General features: G+C 49.6%; 1 long non-coding RNA gene across 2 annotated transcripts; it reads right to left on the bottom strand.

Annotated features, from left to right (window-relative positions):
- Positions 1-74: 74 nt before the first annotated feature.
- On the bottom strand, positions 75-18,071 carry LOC134526155 (uncharacterized). 2 transcript variants are annotated; one of them, XR_010073898.1, is made up of 5 exons: positions 17,449-18,071; positions 14,621-14,785; positions 13,583-13,746; positions 10,716-10,946; positions 75-1,092 (listed from the first exon to the last, which is right to left on the bottom strand). It is a non-coding gene; the product is annotated as an uncharacterized LOC134526155 (long non-coding RNA). The 2 variants fall into 2 exon arrangements; XR_010073897.1 differs by lacking the exon at positions 75-1,092 and adding an exon at positions 7,189-9,067.
- Between the last annotated feature and the right edge of the window lie 1,843 nt (positions 18,072-19,914).

The raw sequence follows: 19,914 nt of genomic DNA, 5'->3' as shown, positions 1-19,914 counted from the left end.
ATTTTACTTCTTATTTGTGTGAAAGTTGCCCAAATTTCTAAGTATGTTGCAGCAAAATCTTACTGGACGAGCTGGGGGGAGGGGGGAGGTTTTTTTCTTTGTATGAGAGCAAAGTGCTGTTGCTTTCACACTGTTATTTCAAACTGAAACAGTAAGTGGTTTTCATACCACTGTGTATGTAGATATATTGACTTTGTATTAAAGGAAGATTGTCTGAAAGGCCTGACTGCAAACCTCTTTGTTGGTGGAAGTGGGCAATGAATGAAGCAGTTGCTCCGTGTAACACAGCGACTGCAGAACCCTTTTGCTGGCGCCCGCGGCCAGGTGGCAGGTTGTTCTCCCTCTGCTGTGCTTATGCTCCTTCTAAAAATAGGCCACCTTTACAAGCCAAACCTGTGGTTGCAAAGAAACGAGCTCATTGGGAGAGCTTTTGGCCAAATAACTGCAGTGACGCAGGCATAACCTTTGCCGCTAGTTGCGCTACAGCTGGGTGGGCTTGGGCACGAGCGGAGCCAGGAGCAGGCGTGACTGAGAAGCCGCGGGTGCATGGGTTATGCCGACCTTGAGGTTTAAAACCTTCGGTGATCTCCGTTTCTCATGAGACGCTGTGGCTGCCCCGTCCCTGGAGGGGTTCAAGGCCAGGTTGGACGGGGCTTGGAGCAGCCTGGGCTGGTGGGAGGTGTCCCTGCCCAGGGCAGGGGGTGGCACTGGGTGGCCTTTAAGGTCCCTTCCCACCCAAACCAGTCTGTGATTCTATGGCGTGTCTGTTTCCCTTACGTGGAGCGGATCCTGTCCCCTTCCCTGTGCAGTCTGGAGCCCGGGTGGGAGGAGGCTGCCAACCCCCGCTGTCCGGGATGAGGATGGCGGCTCCACACCTATAGGCACGGGGTTAAAAAAAATATATCTCTCAGTGAAGAACCAGACTTACTCAAAGCAGAAGGGAGCGAAGCCAAAGGTCGCCTTTGAAGGGCATCTGCCTTGTTACGCTGCTGGAGGTTCCCATGTCTGTGCAGAGGGGAACGGTCTAGGACGAGACAGCAGCTCACAGCTCCTCCGATGCCTGGAAAAGCCCATTCCTAGTGCAGCCATAACCTGCAAAGAATGGGGTGGCACCGCTGAAAGCAGAACTTAGCTGCCTTCTCCATGCCAGCGTCAGCCGCTTGAAAATCTTCGTCCAGCTGAGCCAGAGCCTGGGTAAGCAAAACGCCAGGCTTCAGCAGTCTGTGCTAACAGGGGACGCTGCTCGCAGGTGGGCCCAGGCCAGGCTGAGCTTCATCCCTTCACCACTTCATCCACATTAAGACAGACAGGAGCGAAGTGGGGAACAGCTGGCGAGGACACAGGACACAGGTTTTTGGAAGCAGCAGCAGGAGGATGATGGGAATATTCTGTGTCAGGTATTTTTCCCCTCCCCTTTACAGCTGGGCTGTGCCAGCACAAACCCTCTCTCCTTCCTAGAATGACACCACCAGCAGCCTTTGGTAAGCTGAAAGGGGGAACAAAAACAACAACAAACAAAAAAAAAGCAAGTTTAGAACCATAATCAACCATCAAGTGAGGTGTGAACCCAGGGAATTACATCCCCTTCAAAATGTTACTCCATGTGATGAAGCCAGGGGTGGGGGGGAAACACCAAACAAACATCAAACAGCAACAACCCTGAAGGCACAGGAAAAAAGGAGAAAGAAAAAGAAAACAACAAACTCCTGGTTTATAATTATGCCTCACGTACATGAGTACCTCCAGGCAGTCATATGAGTAGCAATGATTTTTTTACTCTTCATAATCTCCTCGATGCAAAGACAATTAGTAGTGCTGAGCTCTACAGATCAGCCATGCAACACAGGCCAGACACCTTCCATCACCCTCACATCAATCCCTGCGCTGATTTTTGATGCTCACTTTATCATTGAAGAATAGAAAGGAAAAACTGATTTTTTTTTCCTTCTAAGCTCTGTTCATCAGCTTCCCTACCTCCACCCAGTGCCTACCTGGGCTCCCGCCTGCTCAGCAATACTATTCTTGTCTCTCTGTGACGCTAATCACTCTCATCGCTGCTCTCCACGCTCTTATTTTTGTTCTACCCTTTTTTGAGCTGGCGTGACCATCCCCTGCGTCGAGACACAAACCCCTTACAGAAACACAGAAATAAATACCACACAGCGCACCGGAAGGTGAGCGACAAAGAGAATTGGAACAACAGTTGGGGACTAAGTAAATCTTTCCAAAAAAACCCAACCAATACAGTAGGAAGCCAGTCAGAGAAGCAAATACAAAATGAAATCTCGGCGCAAGAGTGAAGCTCACAAAAGCTGCGAAGCCTTACACTGGCACTGAGCCCACCTCGAGACCACAGCAGTGGTGACGGTCCCACAACAGCTCCTCTTGGAAGGTCAAGAAACACAAGCATCATTGCTAGGAAGATCCCGCTACTATCTCTGCCTGCTGCTTTCCATTGCACGACTCCATACAAAACTTAAAATGCACAGGAAGAAACTTAAGCAGAGTCTGGAGCAGCAGTAACCAACTCTGCTCCCTCCTGCTCCCCACACCGCGAGATCAGGACAAGCACGTGGGAGGAAAGAGGCAGCAGAGCCCTCCATCCTGACCCGACGACGCACACACTGGGATGCTCCAGAGGATGATTCTGGCACAGGAAAACCCATCTGAGGTGTCCGGATTTGGCCATCCAGAGAAACCCCCGCTGACAAGGAAGGGAGCTGAGACCCCATAAATAGCTCCGTGGTGCCCTGCAGACAGAACAGGTCGGGGCGTCTGGTTTGGATGGGCCACAGGTGACCAAAAGCAACGCTTGGTGGTCTGAGGAAAAATAAAGACATTGCCCAGGGCTCGTCAGGGGCTGATTCGGACCAAGTCTGAGCTGGTCCTTGTGCTTTTTGATACCAAAAGATACCTGCTCACAGCACAAAAGCCAAAAGGACCAAAAGCAAAGAGCAGATACGAAGTACAAGCTCCTGAGGGCAAAAAGGGATAATGGAGGACCTGCAGAGACCTGATCTCGGCTCCACAAAAGCCGCCTAGCTGGAACACTTGACTTAGCTCAGTGTAATTCATACCACAAAGCTTTTCAGATTTGTTTTATCACACAAGATAACCATCAGGTTTGACGCTGTGTCTCTGCTTTAGGCCAGGACATCCTCAGCCGAGGCACCACAAACACACTGAAAAATCCGCCTGTAATAGTCCCATTGACGCAGCCTTTTACTCATGCTCATAAACTGCGGAAATTACATTCTAACTTACGGTTTCTGACTGCGATAGACTGATGTGCTCGTGCTGTGATTAAGCAGAAATGACCCCAGGCTCCAGGATGTGCGTGGCACACCCTAGCTGCACCCCGGCGCCGGTCCTCCCCGCAAAGAGCAAACGAAATCAGAGTTCTTGCTACCAGCCCGGTCTCTCAGGGCTTGCTCTGCCAGACAGCACCAGCCTGAAACCTGGCACACAGCTGCCTTTCCTCTTATTTTAATTAAACACTAAGTGATGGTCCATTAATGCCCATTTTCAGCAGGGCAGTAGGGAAGGCACTTGTTTCTTATTGATCCAAGGGTCTTTTTTTAATATCTCTGTCTCACTCTTCTTTTTGTTTAATACGAGCTCCGACAGACAGCTTTGCAGCAAGTTCAGTAGTGACGCACAGGGTGGAAGGAGTAAATCATCGCAAGTAATGTATTTACAGGAAAGGACTGTCACCAGGGCTCTAGACCTACACCGATACGATTCCTTAACAGAGGATCAGGGTTAAAGCACTGACGGTAGTTTTACAGGGGAATCTCACCTGTGGAGCCCTCTTTTATTAAAGGCGAGAGAGGCATCGAGAGCAGAGCCTGATCCATCCCTCCAGGACAGCCTGACAGCCCAGCTTTCCTTACGGAGAGAGGGTCCAGGGCACATTTGCTCCGAGGAGCAGTACTCACAGCCGCGGATTCAGACAGGAGCAGCCCCAGCAGGATTCAGAGCTGACCCTGGCCCTGCCCAACGCTGGTCCCACCACCAGGGACGCCCAGGGTGAGCTCCCGCCTTGCCTCAGGCAGTGCGCACCCCCAGCCCCTCGCTGTAACCTCACGGCCATCACCCACAGGTGCACAGCCCTCTCCAGCCACAGAGCATCGACTCGGAGAATCACTGACTGGTTTGGGTGGGCAGGGACCTTAAAGCCCACCCCGTGCCACCCCCTGCCCTGGGCAGGGACACCTCCCACCAGCCCAGGTTGCTCCAAGCCCCGTCCAACCTGGCCTTGAACCCTCCAGGGATGGGGCAGCCACAGCTTCTCTGGGCACCCTGGGCCAGGGGCTCACCCCCCTCACAGCAAAGTATTCCTCAGATCTCACATAAATCTCCCCTCTTTCAGTTTAAAACTGTTCCCCCTCATCCTATCGCTCCTGATCAAGAGCGGATGGATCTCCAGGCATTTCTGACATCATTTATATGCAAATCCTGCAACGATTCTTTTCACAGTGTAATAAATGTCTCTAAGCCCTCCCTCTCTCCGCTCCCTTTAACATAATTCTCTATTTATGCTACATCCAAAGGTCAGTCCTGAATTACTCTTTCTCTGCTCAAGTTCAGCTGCTGAAAGGCCACCAAGTCCCAACCCGCCCTCGCAGGGCCACCTGCAGACCCCCGACCACGTCCTGGCATGTCCCAGCCCCCCGCCCGCTCCAGCCTGGACACCTCAGCCCCAGGGAGCCCAGACGCTGCATGTCCCTCCCTCCGTCTGCTGGGGGACGTCCCACCGGGGCCGCGAGGGACACCCGGACCCCCACGGCCACCCTGGTGCTGCCACATGAAGCTGCGGATGCCGGTCAGCTCAGAGCATGGGGACGGTGCTGGGCAGGAGAGAGCCCTTCTCCGGGGCTTGGAGGGAGCCGGCTCGTGCCACTTCTCACTCACACCACACTGGGCAAAACCAGCTCGTGCATCAGTAATTTGCAACGGCCTGGATGCCAAATCACCAAGGGATGGATTCGCAAAGCCCTTACGCCTCTGCACAAACCTAAACCAAGGGCCCCCTCAGTCCCCTGCAGCAAAACAAAGACTTTAAAGTAGATGTAACTGTAATTTACATTCCAGAGGAAAAGGAAAAGCCTTTCTTGGTTTATAGAATTACCCAAGTGGCAAACCAGTTCCCAGTCCAGGAGAAATTCTTCATGTTGCAATACGCTTTAATTATACCAAGAGAAGCAGTAACAGAATGAGAAATCAATCCCTTCTCCTAAATAAGATGGTTGCAAATTCCAAGCCAGTAACTGAACAGATGTAGAACTGAAATGGAAAAAGTAAATACCCTCTCAGGCACTGAGAAAATTGTCTTACGACCTCAACAAGTTCATCCGCTGGGAAAGGGAAACATGGAGACTGCTCCCAAATTTCCTAAGGAGACCACAACGAGTTACACCACTTTTCCTGCAGTGTCACAACAGGCACCTGGACAGACACAGCACGTCCCCACCTCTGCGCCCACGGCTGCACAGAACCACCCCCCCCCTTTTCCAGAGCAAATCCCACGTTGGAGGACGATGGCAGCTGCAGCCCAAGAACCATCACAGCTTCCCCTCCTCATGTCTGGGCTTCTGTCACTTCTGCAGGGTCCAAAGGAGAAGCCCACCCCTGGCTACCACCTTCTTGCCACCGACCGCTGACATCCCTCCCGCTCTCGGCACCACTCTCAGCTCGGCCAACACTGACTCCTGGCGCAACTGGGGCCATCCCAGAGCCACGGGGCAGCTGTTGCTCTTCCCATAAATCCAAACACCCTGTCGGGCTGGAGAGGAGCCTTCGTCACCAGCAAAACCCTACTTACACTGACATGCTGAAAGCATCACCCCCACACCTTGGGCTCCAAGGATGGTCCTCAGACCCTGGCTTGCTACCCGCAGGGTGTGCAGCAGTGACATGCCCTGGCCGTTCCCTTTGTGGGCTGATAGCCAGTGACAGTGCCGTGCTGGCCGAGTCGGGCTGGGTTCAGTAGGGGCGTCACTGCACATCCCCACCCCCCCATCACCAAATCCATCTAAGCCAGGGAAGCGAGACAGTAACTTTTGTCTCACTCTGCGCACACCGACCTCTCGGCTCACAGCAGGATTGGACCCAGCTCTGCCAGCAGTGGAAATCCAAAAGACAAATCTAAGTCTGAATTCCAAACATTGCTTTTGCTTTGACCTGTAATTCCGCGTTCGAGATGGTACAGGAAGGATGAAACAGCCTCGGGAAGGAGACAGCTTCACTCCCAACCGCATGTGAGCAAGGCCAGGGACGGGGGGGAACAAGGCACAGCCCCTCTGCTTTTACTGTTGTGTAAAACACCTCTGGGTGGAAGGGAAGGCATATATTTTAAAGTCACATTTAGGATACGGCAGATAACGAATACAGAATTATGAAGAAGTTGAAGAAAACACTGTCCTGGTGACTAACTGGGGCATAACCATGCAGCCACAAGTAATTAAAACAAGGTGGCGATTGCTTTAAACCACGCATAGAGCTGTGTCCACCTCTTGCACTTGCATTAACTAGTCACAATAAAATCAAATTACTAGATGATTTCAAACCTGGGAAAATGGCTGACGCCTGAACAGCAGCGCTACATTTCTATATACTAACAGTGCGCTCTCTCCAGCCATTTAACATATTCATCTCAGTCCATCTTTAATCTGCCTATTTTTCTGTTGTCTACTTATCTATCCACCCATCTATACATGCCAACTCCAGATCCCTTTGCAATTCATACAGAGATCAAACCCCGATGCTGCTATCTCATCGCGCCTTTATCTCTGGGAAGACCGACAGGCACAATTCCCTTCCAGCCATTAGAGAGAGATTCCCGATTAAGAGAGTCTGGGGCTCCATCCATCTGGGCATGTATATGGCGATGCATACACACAAGCACACACATACATGCAGATGGCAATCCTAGATTAATAAGTTACACAAGGGTTTTATCCCAGGCTTACTGAGGATAATAAATCCCTCAAAAAAAAATTGTGTCCAAATGATTAAAAAAACCACCCCTTTTCTTTAAATACATAACATTCTGCCTGAGCTGCATGTAAGGTGTTGTTCAGGAAATTGCTAAATGCTACTAATTCAGGTTCCGCTTCCACCGGACCCTCCTGCCAGCTCTTCGTGGTTGGGAGAGCCAGGCTCTGCCCAGCAGAGCCACCAGCGGCCCCACGGCACCGATGGGGATGGCGCGCTGGTATTTCTGTGGACAGCGAACAAGCCAGGCTCATTCCAAATATTTGTTTTTTCTTTTGTAGGGCAATAAATGCGCTGTTGAAGGCTGAGGAGGTGTCTGTCTATGTGTTAAGCCTCAGGAGAAGGAAGGTGGGATGGCTCTGGTCTGTGCAGATGCCTGGAGGAGGCAGCACCAACGCCAACGGCTCCCAGCTCCATGGCCCAGGAACCGCAGAGCTCCCAGGCTCCGCTTGAGTTTCTGCATTTCCAGGACTGACCATTAAAATAAGTAGACATCCCACTTTTAAAGATGGGGGGTGGGTAAGGGGAGCTGTGAGACCTTCACTGTGCAGTTCATTTCACCCATCTCAAATGCTTTGGGTCTGGTTTTGCTCACGAGCTCCCAGTGGGGATTCAGCTGCTCCTCACCCTCACGGCAGCACCAGGATGGGACCCGAGCAACCTCCTTCACTTTCCTTCGCCAAACCCAGACACCAACGAGGGATGGACAACGCAATCCAGTGGAAACGTGCACTTGTGGCTCCTATTGTTAATTCAGTCCCTTACGGCAACCTAACTCATTTCTGCCAGGCACCAAAGGGACTTCTCTTAACAAAATCCGGCCATGGCTTTTTCTAACACAACTCATCACGGCACAATCGTATCAAGACACCTCAACAAGGCCAGATTTTTTGAAGGCATCTCCACTATGTTCCAGACCCCACCAAGCTGTTATTCCAAACAGGACACACTGGCAGCTCCAGCGCTACTTTCAGTATCTGGGGAAGCAGAAATACAAATGAGTGCTCACTGCTGACTTGCAGCCACAAGTCTTCCAAAAGGACATAGTAACACCAAGTTAAACAGCAACACAGACCTTCTGCTTGGTTTGTTAATCCATACAATAATTTTAAAATAGATAAAGCTGAAATAACATTTTCCATACTGCTACATTTAACAAACAGAAGAGGACATGGCAGAGATTTATATGTATTCTCCTAAAACGTGGGGGAGGAAAAGATGGTGAAATTTCAGTATCATACACATCCATCTTCCCTTCCTCCAAAACACTACAATGGACTGAAGCTGGCAGAGCATTTGCCTCGGGGGTGAGGCGCAGATCCTTCCTACAGACTGGCTGGAGATGACAGTCGAGGCATACGGCAGCTCGCTGAATCACACAGCCAGAAATACAATGCAAATGACAAAGAAATGCAAATGATTAAAAAAACCCACCGTGGGCCCTGCAGATATTACCCGTGGGATATTTTTAGGGGCTGGGGAGGACATGCTGAGGAGTTACCTTCAGAGAAGCGGTGCCAGCTTTCGGTGAGCCACAAGAAGCAGGCAGGGTGAGCGGTGCCGTGCTCCTCCATCCCCTGGAGCCCCATTTGACTTGGGTTTGTGCTGGGGGGTCTCCCCAGCTGCCATGTGGCCACCATGACCTCTGGGACAGAGCTGGATCTACACAAGCTTTTCCACAACCCCACCAAGACCCCCTTATAGCCTCCTGATGCATCTGGTGCCCCGGCACTTCATACCAGCAAACAACATGGATTTGGGCGTGAGACACAGACATTTTGATTCCCAGCAGAAAGGCAAAAACACCTTGGGAGATGACGGAGGAGAGACAAGGGAGGGACGTCAAAGCAGAGCAAGATGGGAGGACCATTGCTAAGAAACCAACAACCAACAGGACCCAGAGCTGCAGATCCACCACATCTTGCAACACAAACACGCCTGACCCTCACCCGTACCTGCTCACCTCCATCCGCGGGGAAAGAAAAGCCTCTCGGTGCCGCTGAGCCCCTGCCCAAGGACCTGCACAGCCACCCCTGCACCAGCAAGTGCAGGATGAAGCCACAAGCTGGAGCTGAACAAGAGTAGAAAGTGGTATCAGGTGTGTGATTTGGGCAGCAGAGCAGCTGGGTGGCACTAACGGCCCCTTCCTGGCCACAAACAAAAGAATTAACGTGCTTCTCTGCTCTGAAAGACAGAACATGCTACAGCTGTAACACAAAAGAAAAGATCTTAAAGGTGTTTAGGAAAACAATTCCCAGAAAAGTGCACTTCCAAAATTAAAAGAAAACTGGTTGTTCACCCTCATGTTCTCAGCTTTGGAGGCTGTTATATTCCGAAGATGCTGCTTAGGCTCCCAGACACTTTAACAACACTTAGAAAGCCGTTTGTCGGGCAGGTGGAGAGGTTCAGCTGTTCCCGAGGAAAGGAGGGACGTCTCTTCTGTCCCTGCTCCCCCTGAAGAACAGGGCTCAGAGGTGACCGGGCGATTACTGCAAACAATATTCATAACCAAGCTGAGAAAGTGCCAGAAGTGACTGAAGAAATCACATGGCCACGACACGGTGGGGGGCGGGGGGGATCTCCGTGTCCCCACGGTCTGGTTAAGCTGTAAGGGGCACAACAGAAACCATCTGTGCCACCACCGAGGAGAGCGGGATGTGGGACCTTATGACTCAGCAGATGACGTGATATATGAGAAATTCCTTCTTTACAGTAGTCCCATCCCAGTGACAGGCTTTGACCAAATCCCACTCTGTGTTTCCGTGATGAACATCTCTGCCCTGATCCTTGCCCTTCCAAGCTGTATCTCTGCAAAAGCCATGCAAAGCATAGTGTCTGGGGATTTGGTCTTGGTTACTTTGTTTTATTTTTCCTGAGATCAATTTAGCATTACTCGGGTCAAGTGATAAGGCCTAGAAATCACGTTCCTCTAACCTCCATATTTATTCCGCAGCTGAGACCTCAAGCTGTTCTCACTGTTTTCCACAGAGTCTCCCTTCAGGCACCAGTCCCATCTTAACCCACTGTGCCCTTTTTCCCTGGGCCAGGAGGTGGGTTTCCCCCCTGGGGTGGTACACGTGGCCTGTACCGCAGTGACATGGAGTGCTGCCCCCAGCGCTGGGGCACCGACAGCAGAAGGACACGGAGCTGTTGGAGCAGGGCCAGAGGAGGCCCCGGAGATGCTGGGAGGGCTGGAGCCCCTCTGCTGTGGGGACAGGCTGAGAGAGCTGGGGGGGTTCAGCCTGGAGAAGAGAAGGCTCTGCGGAGACCTTCCAGCCCCTTCCAGTCCCTAAAGGGGCTCCAGGAAAGCTGGGGAGGGACTCTGGAGCAGGGAGGGGAGCCATGGGACGAGGGGGAAGGGTTTTACACTGACAGAGGGGAGATGGAGGTGAGATCTGAGGCAGAAATTGTTGGCTGTGAGGGGGGTGAGCCCCTGGGCCAGGTTGCCCAGAGAAGCTGTGGCTGCCCCATCCCTGGAGGGTTCAAGGCCAGGTTGGACGGGGCTTGGAGCAGCCTGGGCTGGTGGGAGGTGTCCCTGCCCAGGGCAGGGGGTGGCACGGGGTGGGCTTTAAGGTCCCTTCCCACCCAAACCAGTCTGTGATTCTATGACATGGGATTAGGTGAATTTGGGACAAAAAGATGAGGTACAGGGCAATGCTTGTCTGAGAGAGCAGACTGAACAGGCCTTTAAACAAAGAAATCATAAACAACTTGCTCACCTTTGGCATGGCTCCCTGCGGAGCAGAATGTCATTCAGTGTGCAGCCATACGCATGATTTTAATATTTCTGGAACGGAATATTTCTGAGGTAGACGTGTTCAAACCCCCCGGGGATGATCTGCAGAAGCTCCCTGAGGGTTCGCTCCGACTCCTCACAGAGGATGAGAGAGGCAGAAACAAACAGGTCCAATTAGTACGGCAGATCGGCATCAGCGTTCCACAGGTGTCATCTGGAAACACACATTTCACCTTTTTAAGCAAGAAAAGAATGTTTCCACATCATCTTGGCCTCAAACGTCTCGCTCCCCACCTCCCATGGCCGTCCCATCCTGCTCCCTCTCCTCAGGGCTCTCAGACACGCGGGGGGTTCTTGTGTTCGAGGATATCCCCTCAGCTATGGGAGAATTTTTTAGGTTGAAACCTCAAGATAAATCAAAACAAATTACTATTCCACCAGGAAAAGCAGATTCAAATTGCTGCACAATTTTTTATCTAAATAACGTTTAAATTTTAAAAAGGGGGGGAAAAACTAATTACATCTTTGTGTGGAAGATCATAAATCACATAATTACAACGGGAACCTCTGCATCTTTCCAACAGACTAAAAGCAGACTACACAAGTTCTTATCTCATTACTGTTTAATTAAGAATTATGTTTGAGCATCTTCTTTTTAATTATCACGGAGCCCAGATGACTTCTAATCTCTTTTTTTACCCAAACCGGTCCAAAACGGGCACTAATGAATTTACAATTTATTCTTTTGGGAACTTTAATAAAATTACTCCACATAGAAGATTAACACTGATAAAGTGAACTTCCAAAGAGAACATTTGGTTCCTTTCAATTAGCGGCTGTCAGGAGCTTGTAAGGGGCATGCTGAAGTGTTACTTTTTGGGGCAGGGATGGGAATTTTGAGGTAGGAGAGAACGAGAAAAAGTGGAATTCCTGCAAATCCCCGCCAAGCTCCAGGCCTGCACCCCAGCACAGCCCCGCGGGGGACAGCAGAAGCCAGCACCCTGCCAAAGAGCAGAACACCAGAAACCTGCAAACGGTCCCAGCCCTGGTAAGACTTAGGAGACTTGTAAAAGGCTTCTCGCTCATCAGGTGAAAAAAAAATAAATCAGATTCTGATACAACACTGCATCCCGTGCTGAAATCAAAAATCTTAACATCCAAAGAGAAAAATCTCAGGATCACTGTATTTTTTTTTTTCCTGTCTCTGGATAAAATCCATTTATCAAGGCTGTAGGTGCTTTGTGTCCATCCACCCTAGACCAGGTACTCAGCAATGACCACATTAGTGACACTGGGATTCCTCCGGCTCCTAAGATGCTCCAGTTCCCTCCTCTTAGTGTCAGGGGAAAATTTTCCCCACCAAAACATTTTGCCACCGAAATTCTCTGTACTTGGTGCCACGCTCATCCCCGCCAATGATGAGCAGCTGAGCTAACTAGTTGCAAAGAGCACACGAATATTTTTTGAAATCAAGCACACAGCGAACACCTTCTAATTCAATTGGTTGAGTCGACACAGAGAGATTATGAGTTTTCAGTAAGATTTGATTCAATTAATTAGCCTGAAAATATCAGCACACCCAGGCAAGCAAAGAAAAACAGAGATAAATCCCTGCCATAGCACTGCTTCATCTTTTAAAGGCAATTAACTCTTAGTTATTAGCTTTTAATTAGGGAATAATAATGACACCATTAATACAGTTTATTATACTTGTCAGCAGACAGCTGTTCCAAACAGATTTTATTATCAGATCTTGGCGGGTTTTGTCTGTTCCGGTGTCCGTGGGGGGGCAGGTCCTTCTCCCCTCGCTGGCTCTGCCCCCCGGCCCCTTCCTGAGGAGGGACGCAGAAGGAACGTCGGCTCCCTCCCGGGCGCCAGAGCAGCCTGCATGGGGATTTTATTTTTTAGTTTGTTTTTTTTTTAAAAAAAACAAACCAGTATCTAAAATGGTTTCTCTCTAGGATAATTCTGCTGGCAGCGGGATCCAGCCTTGACTGCGCATTTGATGTCTCTCTCGTGGTAATTCTCCTGCCTTTCCTGGGGGGGACACGCTGGATCTGCGCCAAAGCTGCTTTTACACCTCGGCTCGTAACATCTGAGACAGCATCTGACTCGCGGAACATCTACAATGCCAAAAAATTCCCTCTTTTCTTTTGTTTTCTTCTGAGCTTATCCACCTCTTTGGAAGTGCAGCGTATGTCTAGAGCACAGCAGAAATGATTTGGAAGCAAATAATCACTTCAAAGAAATTAAGCATTCCAAATAAGTTTATCCATTCATAATCTCATTCCACCCTACTGCTGGGTGCACATCACTGCGAGAAGGCAACTGCAAAGGGCGGCAGAAATATCATGTAATACTCTTCCTTCTTGCCCCAAATTTACCATGAAACTGTAAACGTCAAATCCTTCTGTAAGAGCAACCACTACCACATCAGCAGCGTCAAACCACTGCAAGTTTTCATTGACGCTGTATTATTTCTTTGTCTACTACATCACTAAAATAAAATATCCAGACGGCTCGTAATTTCACGCACTGTCGTACGCACAGCAAACCACGTGTTCCCATTATTTTCACCATCATCCTTTTTCACTGTGTCCCGGCCGGAGCTGTGGTATCTCCCCAACAGAGACCGCAAACCACTGCCAGGGCACAAGCCCGTCTTAACTGCGCTTTATTATTCCTACATCATAGACTCTTAATCCCAATCGGGTATGCAGGATGCTACTGTAACACAAAAATGTAATGCAATAAATGTCCCTGATTTACTTCAGAGTTAATAAATCATGAAAACACTGAAATTAAAAAAAAAAAAAAAAAGGTGTAAAATGTTGTGCTGGGTTCCACTACCTTGATTTTAACTTTTTTTTTCCACTTGCTCTGGACTGGAGGAGGCCCTAAGGGAAACACCAGGAGCTCGGAGGAGCTCCTCAGCACCGACAGCCTGCTCCGGGCAGCACCTTCCTCCTCCTCACCCAACACGCTGCAGTCGAGTCCCGAGGAAAGGTATTAACCTGGTGTAGGAATAAAGCAGCTGGAAGAATCTATTTGCAATTTTCTACAGGGAAGCAGAGAGTTGTTAAACGGAAAGGAAGGATGTTCAAAAGAAGAAACTTCCCCTACTGAGCACTGACAGAAGGAAGAAAAGGATGGCGGGGTTTTAACCATCCCCATACGGCTCTAGGACCCACGGCAACGGCAGGACGGAGGTTGGTGGCAGCAAACAGCACATGGACCCAGCCGCTCTCGGGGCAGCCAGCCCAGCTCGCTCCCACCTTGGCCGGGCCTCCGGGACCTGGTTGAATTCTCATTTTCACTCCTCGCTGAGAAGGGCTTCGGTCCCAGGTGCAGTGCTGGGGGCGTTTTGCACATTTGTGTCAGCACGCAGCTCCCAAACCGCCGAAGTTCCCTATTCCTCCACACGGGTGACCAAGCCTGAATATTTTAGGAGTAACTATTTTAGAGATCTTGGTGCAACTATAAAAACTTCTCAGCTAAGGGTTTTTTTTGTGCTTAGCTGTATCTGGGCAGAAGTTGGGAGAGGGAAACCAACAGAGAAATTGAATTTCATCAACTTTATCTCCAAAATCCATCTGATGCGTGAGATGGTGAGACACTTCAATGCTACTCTCCTCATGTAGCAATAAGCAGCTTGAGATGAGGGATGTAAGGGAACTACAGTCAGTGCCCTGGTAGCACTAGCACTGCAGAGAGCTTGTGGCAATTTAAGTGTCATCGTTTAAGGTCGCACATCCATGCTGGGAGGGCAGAGCCTTAGCCCAGGTCCCAAGGAGGACAGGTTCCTCCTGTTCTTCAGTGAGGAATGTCCGTCAGATGCCACCAAAAGGGATCCCCCAGGAGCTCGATGGCAGGAGGGAATCGACCTACCTGCACCCGGAGCTGTGCAGTGCATCTTCCTGTGGGTCCCTCTCACCTTTCCCAGTGGGTCCCCAGGCTCAGCCTAGAAGTCGTCCCTGCCCTGTGCAGATCCAGGGGGTCCACGCACACGTGCTTGTCCCCAACGGGAAGACAACACACCCAAGGTGGGCGAATCTAGGGAGAGGAACAAATGACAGACCAGTTAGTGTTTTGCCTTTCTCGATTCAAACGGGGGATGACAGGGGTAGAAAACGTGGCCGCAGGTGGGGGCTGCGGGGAGCGGCCGTGGCTCCGCAGAGCCAGCTGATGGCAGCCCCTGCCCCAGCCCTCGTTGCGACCCCCCGATCCCTGCGTCAGTCTTGCGCCAGGGGATTAATTTCCAATTTTACTGCTGCTCTTTATCGGAGAGACAGCTCTGAAAGGCACGAATTTTCTCCCCCACAATGGACCTGTCACAATGACAATTATACTTAATAGCGGCGGCTCAGCCTTGCCTTTCAGGGGTGCCGATTATGGCAGTAAATAGAAGCACATTAGAGAAGTGACAAGACACTGACAGACTGTATTCACATTGCGCCGGGGGACGGGAAAGGCCCAATCACACTGTGGTCTCCACAAAAGAAACTCAAGGGGATGTTGCCTTTTATTGGGCTTTTTTTTGAGGGGAAGAGGCAGGAGCGGGAGGTTAAAAACCCTCTGGTCCAAGACCAGGAGGAGCTGAGAGCGCCCCGACTGCAATGGGAAATGCGTAAGGAAAAACACAGTGTGCCAGAGGAAATCGGTTAGTGCTTTGTTTCCCCTCTTTGCACTCAATCACCTGCTGAGAGTGAAATATTGCAGTGATTTTAGCAGTGCTATAACTAGACATGACGTTTGGTCTTAATGCTTTAAAGAGGAAATCTCTTAAAAACATAAAATGATGTCCGAAGTCAAGGGAAGCACCTACAAGCGTAAACTGCAGTGGCGTCGGGAAGCTGGATGTCGGGGTTGTCTGCCCAGTTTTATCAAACGGTTCTGGGGAAATTCCAGGGCAATTTTGAAATAAAAGGAGCTTCAGTGAAGCCAGTGCAATGAGTGGGTGTGTGGGTGCCCACCGCAGAGCCCCACGGAGACCATCTCATCTGCAGGCACTCAGCCACTCCGAAACAGGGCCATCGGACGGGCTGGAAGATGCGTTTGAAGACTGGGCTTTAAGCACTCGGGTCTGAGCACGAACATCTCAATCCCAGCTAGAGACATAAATGAGGACATCTCTTACTACCGAGAAAAACTGCAGAGATATTAATTTGGACAAAACGGACCAGATCCTTGATTTGAGAGTATCACAGAAGTGAGAGAAATCACAGTGTTTAATAAGCAGTTAATTGTCTACGCTCTGAAGTAGTAAAAAAATGTTATGATAAATTGTTCCTGTAAAACAGAAACATCCCCAAGCAGTGGGATCTCACAGAAACAGTTGCAGTCAGGCAGATTTTTCACTACACGCTGACAAAAATCTCACGCAAATCACCCAACGCAGGACACAAAGCTACTGGATTGCAGTGTTAATTCCATGTTATATCCGAATCCCAGATTAATCAGATGTACCACTTCTTCTTCGGCCCAGATATTCTCTAGTGCCTCCAAGCTATTAAGATAAAAAAAAGGAAATAAACCTCAGCTCTAAGTGGAGACATGAGGAAATGGGACTTGCACAAGAGCTCTTCTCCCCATCTCATTGCTTCTCCACATAGAAAATTGTCCAGTGACCCTCTGTACTTACAATCAGCTCGGATTTGATCTTTCTAGGCAGGCAGATGAATCCCTGCTATTCTAAACGGCAGCAGCATCTTGGCTTGTATCATGGGTAACTGCCCATTTGTTCCTAATCAAAGAAAATTTGCTGTGTTTTCGAGAGATGGCCCCGTTAAATGAAGCAGATGAGCAGTGGATCTGTCCACTTACTTATTTTTAAACCACGATCTGGGGCACAGGGGAGGGTATCACTCCCGCTCTGGAGACAGCTTGGCTACGAGCTCATTTGCTGGGGGCTATTAGCAGCTGGCATCTGAAACGGCAAGGCTAGGGTATAGAGGTAAGCCAAAGTCAACTGTGCTGAAACGTAGCCAAATTCTTATTTATTCCACAGGAGAAGTGGCTAAGCCACGCTCGCTGTGTAATTCTGAACAATATCTACACAGTGACCTTTACGTTTCCCCTCTTGGAAACAAAAAATTTAATTGTTTTGCTCCTCTAACGCAGAATAAATAACTCCCAGTAATTTTCTATTGGTGCGCAAGTAAACCAAGGAGTTATCTTTTTCTGCTATCAAAGCTGCCAAATACTTCTAGCTCCACATCTCCAACTCGTTCCAGTCTTGGTGTTTTGCCAAAGCTGGTGTGTGTGCGTCTGTGCCAGTGCAGCTGTGCGTGGGACCAGACGCAAGAGGGGTGACCTGAGCCTGGGGCTGGCAGTCAGGAACCCGCAGGAACTCTTTCCGAGCGCTTCTCCTGGGATCTCAAGTAATTTGTTCAATCTTTATTCCTGTTGGCAAACTCAAGGAGCACCGGCAGGTATCGCCTGCATTAGGTACTCTGAAGCAGAGACTGTTCAAATTTCACAGGGTTAAACTCATTCGCAAGGTCTCCTCATTAGCCTGTAATGAGATAAAAGGACGAATTGTCCTTCCAACCCAAGAAACACGAAATTAATGCCATGGGAACTAACACAGGTCAGGAGAGGTGCTCGTCACGCGGCTGCTCCGTGCAGAGCGTGGTGAGCGCCCCGGGAAGCCGCAGCGACGTGTCAGACAACAGGAGAGTGTGGAAATGGCTGTGGGCAGCGGCTCTCACACCTACCTGATGAGAGGGACGGCTCTGGCACTCGGCAGGTTCCATGCAGACAGCGTTGCTCCTTGCTTTAATCCGTCAAAGTACAATCCCGTGCCTGAAAAAGCTCTTCCACAAAACCTGCACTCCTTCCAACTTGGTCTATGTGCAGGTCAGGACTTTGCAATCATTTAATTATTTCAAAAAGGATTTAAAAAGTTTATTAGACCACATTTAGCTACACGTAGGGCAGGGGAAAGAAGCCCGAACAAGAAAAGTAGCAAGGACTCGCCCACTGCAGCGCTAGCAAAGGAACCTGCTGCAGAAAAGGCTCCACCTGATGCTGCGAAGAAATTCAAGCCGGAGAGAGAAGTGACGTAAGCAACGCGCTGATCTACCACCGTCTTCCTCTGAGCCCGCAGTCGAATGGTGCCCACCACCACAGAGGACATGTCCTCATGAGCAATTCCACTATTTTGACTCAAATTGCTACTAAACTGAAATAGCACACCCAGGTTCAAAGCAAGGTTTAGTTTAAAATGGCTCCTGATTACCATAAGCTAAAACTCCCCGAGTAAACCACTCCAACCAAAACCAGGGCATTCTTCCAGAAGGGAATTGCACCTGTTTAATGAATAGTTTTATTAAAGTGGTGCAATTTGTTCAAGCTGAAGGAGAACTACTGATGAAGAACTAATATGAACAGTGAGGGAAGAGGAACAGAGAAAAATCCCCACAGAATAACCTCAAGAAAGAGAAGTTCTGCAAAACTGGCCAAAGCACAGATGTCTACAGCATGTGACGAGGTTTTTCCATCATCTGCTCTTTCCCTAAACTGAACAGTCACAGAAGTAAAGGAAATAGGAAAGGAGCAAGTACAGCAAAGAGGAAGTGCCCAAAAGCCCATGACGTCCCCCCACATACCAGCAGCGAAGCTGGAAGCCAGAAGGAGAGGCTGCGAGTGGGGAAGCCGCAAAACACCACGTGCTCACAGAGACCTGCACACTGGAGATCTGCAGAAACGCGTTTGCAAGAATAATTGTTTCAGTACAAGTTATCACAAGAAGTCGTCCAGAGTGAGCGAACCACGATGCAGCGAAGGACACACCTAACCAAGGTTTTTTGGAAGATGAGGCTGTCCTTTCAGCCCCACCACTAAATAGCCTCACCCCAATCAACACTTGTTATTTTTAGTTTTCTAAATAATCCCGTCCTTTCCAAAGAGAAAAAAGGAATTATCTTCCCCATTTCTTCTCACGGAGCTAAAGATCATGCTCCAACCAGACAAGGAGTTAATGAATCTCCATCCACTGGCCCCAGAGTAGGAATAAACAGCCTGTTGATCCCCATCTTCTCATCGCTGCCAGCAATTATCACAAAATGACTTTATTGTGCATGTGACAGTTGGTGACACTGACTCAGGGAGTTTTATCAGCTTCTCTACTACAGGTTTCAGAACATCTGCTTGTGTGAAGGCTCCCTGCTGTTCGCCAGCCCAAGTGAGCCGGAGTTCTGCGAAGCAGCGAGAAGGAACCACAGTCCTTCGCGCAAGACAAAGCATCACGTATGGGCATCTGGTCCCTACCTTGGCAACCCTGGTCTCTTGCAGCCAAGTCCTAAGCAAAGCACTCTGCAGGGCAGGCCCAGAGGCGAGCGCCAGGCGGGAGGCAGCCGACAGCGTGTATCAGAGCAGGAACGTGCTGCGTGGGGCCAGGGGAGGACAAACGGGCAGGACCTCCAGAGGATGGAGCTGGCACAGACGGAGAAGGTGGAAAAGCAAAAGGAGGAATCTGAAACATGCTTTAGTAAGAGACGCAGCTCGGCTGCCTACGTTTGAGAGATAAACACACATTCATGTTCTCCAGGGATAAGAAAGCGGCAGAGGTTAGAAGAGGCTAATGAGTTGTGCTCATCTACAGTCTTTCATCCAGCCCTGAATGGTACTTAGACGGAGGAACGCGTCGGAAGCAAAGCGCTTCACTCCAGCAGTTGCAGTATTCACATTGTCTCCCTGAGGACTCCCTGGGCACCGCATGATTTCCTATAACCCTACATCATCTATATTTTAGCGTAGCAATCTCAGCGAGTAACAGAAACCCGCAGTGACTTGCGGGGTTTGTGTGGAAATGTCTGTTCCACCCTGCGAGGCTCTGATGGAGCAAGGGAAAGGTTTGATCCCTGCCTTTTGATCACTGATCCAGACAGTTACTTGGAAGTACGTACTGCTTCTTAAGACATCTTTAAAATTATATTAGTTCTTATTACAGCAACGTAGCAGACCTTAAATTCAAAAGCAAGCTTTGCGTGGGTGTAAATTCCAACTGACTTCGTATCAGCAGCTTCTTCCCACTGGTATGATTCCAGAGATTACATCAAGAAAAACTATTAAACTGCAAAGGACTGGAAGTTGGAGATTTCTTTTCTTTCACATAATCTGCAGCATTAGCCTCATACTGCAACAATTGGAGAGGAATTTGTAGGAAAGTACCGGGGCGG

Source organism: Chroicocephalus ridibundus, chromosome 22 (assembly GCF_963924245.1).
Source record: "Chroicocephalus ridibundus chromosome 22, bChrRid1.1, whole genome shotgun sequence".
NCBI lineage: Eukaryota > Metazoa > Chordata > Aves > Charadriiformes > Laridae > Chroicocephalus > Chroicocephalus ridibundus.
This window is presented reverse-complemented; position numbering and strand designations above follow the sequence as displayed.